The sequence below is a fragment of the Amphiprion ocellaris genome, chromosome 22 (assembly GCF_022539595.1).
Source record: "Amphiprion ocellaris isolate individual 3 ecotype Okinawa chromosome 22, ASM2253959v1, whole genome shotgun sequence".
Classification (NCBI taxonomy): domain Eukaryota; kingdom Metazoa; phylum Chordata; class Actinopteri; family Pomacentridae; genus Amphiprion; species Amphiprion ocellaris.
The window spans coordinates 9,288,305-9,292,510 of NC_072787.1; the positions used below are offsets into that span (position 1 = coordinate 9,288,305).

The following is a 4,206-nucleotide window of genomic DNA, read 5'->3' on the forward strand; positions in this document are numbered from 1 at the left end:
AATGAGTTGCTGCGATATAACTCCTGTCGCTCCTCTGTTAGCCATCTTCGTACGAGTTTCTCGTCGATAGTCTTTTTGCTAACTATTAGCTCTGGTGCTCGCGTAATGCTTCGCGGAACTGCTCTTTATAACTTTACCATTTACTCTTATTCTTTGAAGAAGCTCCGTATCTTACTTCGGCAAACTTCTCTCAGTCGTTGGCGGTGGCCTGGGCCCATAACCTGTTAAGGAAATTCAATTCCAGGCTTCGTTTTGGAACGGGTAGAACTGCCCCATCTTTATTAGCAGTAACGTAAACAACAGACCGCCAAAAGAACAGCGACAATTTCCGGCACTCACCGAATACCTCACTTCCGGCGCACACATCGTCCACAATAAAAGCATGGCTCAAAACTATGAGTGAAGGCGTACAAATTCCATGTTGCTTAACAGTTCAAATACAAACTTTATTTTAAATGTATTTAAATGTGATGGTTTAAGATGGAAGTTAAACACAGAACAGTACTGTCAGGAAACGGGACAAGTGAACTGAGGAGGAGGAGGAGAAGAAGATGGAGGAGGAAGAGGAGGAGGAGAGAAAAAGGAAGAGAAGACGATGGAGGAGGAGGAAGAGAAGACGATGGAGAAGGAGGAGGAGGAAGAGAAGACGAAGGAAGAGAAGGAGGAGGAGGAGAAGGAAAAGTAGGAGGAGGAGGAGGAGGATAAACTAGCATGCTCCGTTTGAACCCCTGCCGACAGGTGAGACTGCACTGAAAAAACTAAAACAGCAATATACTCAATTTATTTGGTGAAACATTTTTACACTTAAAAAAACTGAGCAAATTTTAAAGCTGTGAAATCTTTTAAATATAATTTAGGAATTTGAGTAAATGTAATTAAAAATTCAAGTAGCTCTGTACGACTACATTTAGTAGCATTACATTTAAAATTAAGTAGACAAATTAAAAGCCTAAGTTAATGCAACAGCAACCCTAAGTCAAAACCACTGAAAGGATTGAGTAAATACAATTGGAATGATCAGTAGATATTACTGAAAATTAGGCTTTTATTTTGCAAAACTAATGTGATCCATGTACTAAATGTCTTAAGTGAATGCACTTATTTAATATATACTATATTTACTATTTACCTGTATTTACGCTTTACTTAAATGACACCAAATGATATACATAAATCATACACATGTTAAGTGCAAACACTGTAAATCTTTATTTGTTCAGAACTGACTAGCGTAACACACGAAATGGTATCCATAGTCAACCTGGTTTACTTTACAAATCACATATATAACAATGTCCACAGTATGAAAACAGTGCACTGAAAGCTAATATTAGCCAGCAGCATCTACAACATGGATAAAACACTCATTTACTGTCAGCAAAGTGCAGGTAAAAAAATGCTTCTGGTTCAAGAGCAACAGGCTGAACTGAGCTCTGCACATGGCTGAAATACACTAAGAACAGTGACACCTAACATCAGCAATAACTAGCTTTATTGCTAATCAGCCCCTTGACAGTAACTGGGCAGGCCTACACCATTATGTTAAAACGCCAGAGTACATTTCTACATTCTGATGCAAATTTTGGAACGAATCACTTTGAGTGAAAAACATCTTGTTGCCAAGTACTGAGCAATCAATGTCCTGTCCTTCCCACCCTTTCTCAAATCAAGAAGTTATTAAACAAAATGGCAAATGTAAGATCATAAAACAAAATCAAGAGACCGATAACAAAAACTGGCACCTGGTTTCTCCTGTCCATCAGGAAACAACTGACAATTTGAAAAATGTTGACGCTTACAATAAGCAAGACAGCCTATAAGATGGAATGAGTTTTTACTGTTTGCCCTCACTATACTTTGTTACACGTTACTTTGGGATTAAGACAATATTTCACAAAAATTTTAAGACATGCACACCTTGAAATTGGACAAAATCCAGATTAGTGAGAGCATCTCACTGAACAGTAGTTGACAACTAAGTACACAGGTAATTTTTCAGTCTTTGAACCTTGGTTGAAAGGTTTCCAGGATCCAGCTCCAGTAGCACTTTTTGGAATACCTCAAAAATGTATCTGAGATTCCGGGGGTATCTCAGATCCAAGTCATAGGTTAGTCCCAACAGATAGCAGCAGGCTCTGCTAAGATCCCCAAGACTGCGGAGGACAATGACGCCCTCAATTACAATCCCTACATCAGTAGGTGCATCATCTGATTGTCCCTGGTTCCACAGCATGTAAATCTTCATGACCTCCTCTGCCAACTCCTTTTCTAAACCGTCAGGAGCATCAGCAACCACCTGTAGACATGGGAGAGATAACTGGTTAGAGATCACTTTTGGCCTGCATGTTACAGGACAGACATACAAAGAGTTATCCCTCAGTATTTACTAGAGCTGTAACAATATGAAAATTTCATATCGCGGTCATTCTAACAAAATTATTACGATAATCATTATTATCACAGCATTGTTGAAGTATGCTCAAAAAGTTCAAAGTACTTATACAACAGTTAGCTCCGACCAAGCAATTTGATTGTACAAGTCATCTCATGAGTGACTATATACAGCAGTGGTCCCCAACATTTTTTGTGCCACGGACCAGATGGCTGACAATTTTTCTGCAGAACGTGGCCTGTGTACTCATGACTATGACCAAATCACAGCTGTGATAATACACAGTATCCAGGGATGAGAATGACAAATAGAAAAAAACTCGGAAAATGTCTGCCGAACTTTAAGTTACTAACTTTATAGTTATTTCAGTAAGTCCTCTTAGTGTCTAATATTCAGTTGCACAATTACAACTCATGCAGGTACAACAAAATGGTAATTAGATAGCTGTCCAATAAACAGTAACCACTATGCAACAGGTGAATAATAAAGAGAAAGCATTTACCTCCTCAATCTTGGTTCAACTCCACTTTCTTAGCAGTGCTGGTGCTGTGAAACAAAGGAAAATACTGAAATGAACAGACTTCACCGAAAATTCCCACTTTACATGCAATAGCCATTATCATTTGCACCCCCAAATCTGACAAAACAAGCTGACCAAGTGCCGCAATCCTCGTTAAAAAAAACACAACTGACTTACAAGAATAACGCAAAAAACTCTGTCATAAATAGAGACACCTCTATTTACCAACGTTTGACCGCGGACACAGCAGACATTGCGCGTCACACAGGTGTTGTTAGCTAAAGGCTAGCCAGATAACCGCGCAGCCACGTTGTGACGCATAATACAAACACTGCTACTGCAACATCTACTGTTTCATTAGCTTTTGCTGGCGTGTGACTTACCAAGATTTGCAGGCAGTTCTTCTCGTCACGGTGTTTCTCGGCTGGGTGCAGAAGCTGTATAGATAGCAAGACTTCGGCTGGATGCAGACGTTGTGCAAATAGCAAGACTTCCCATTAGGACCTGTGTTTGCGCGCGTTTAATGTTGCCCACGTGATCACGTTCAGCTGAACGTACCCGGTTTGAAAAATGCTGGACACATCCGGAGCCGTCAGTCAGCGGTTCGACTTCCGGCTTTACACTTCTGCATGTAATTCCCTTTCCCTCTTTCCCTACACACACTGCGTATCTTCAAAATCACTTCCAATTAAACACATTTATTTATTTTAATCTACAGTATAACCTTGCATATTTAGACGGTATTAGATGTGTTTATCTTTTACATGTTTCAAAAAAGTTCCTACCAGAAAAAAAAAATCACTCAATTTCTTGAGTTTTTGTTAAAGATAAAGCATTATGATTTGGAATAACAACTTACTTTATTTTTTTACACTGAATAGAATGATGACTTAATTCACAAACATTTTAATTGAAGTTCTCTGAAAATATTAAGTATATCCAGAAAATATAATTGGCAAATCGCATACAATTTTCTTTTTGTGAAAATAACTTAAATATTAGTTGTGAATTCAAACAAAATTCACTGTTTGATTTTTAGGCATTTATGTTGGTATGTCCAACTCAAAAAAACACAAAAGGGACATTTAAATATTTTATTAAGCTATAATAGCTTCTATTTATTGTAATATTTACAAAGGCACTGAATGAGTTTTTGCAGTGTGAAGGAGCTCAGACAGCTCATGTCAGTTTGAAGTTTTTTCTGATGATCAGAAACCAGCAGTTTAGTTGTTGTTAAAAAAAAAAAATATTCTGACTGCAAAATATAGCTTTTAGACTTAATTCTAGTAGAAAT

General features: G+C 38.0%; 1 long non-coding RNA gene across 1 annotated transcript; it reads right to left on the minus strand.

Moving 5' to 3' along the window:
- Window positions 1-1,256: 1,256 nt before the first annotated feature.
- On the minus strand, window positions 1,257-3,594 carry LOC118469701 (uncharacterized). The gene is made up of 3 exons (XR_004846651.2): window positions 3,296-3,594; window positions 2,895-2,938; window positions 1,257-2,296 (listed from the first exon to the last, which is right to left on the minus strand). It is a non-coding gene; the product is annotated as an uncharacterized LOC118469701 (long non-coding RNA).
- Window positions 3,595-4,206: the final 612 nt, after the last annotated feature.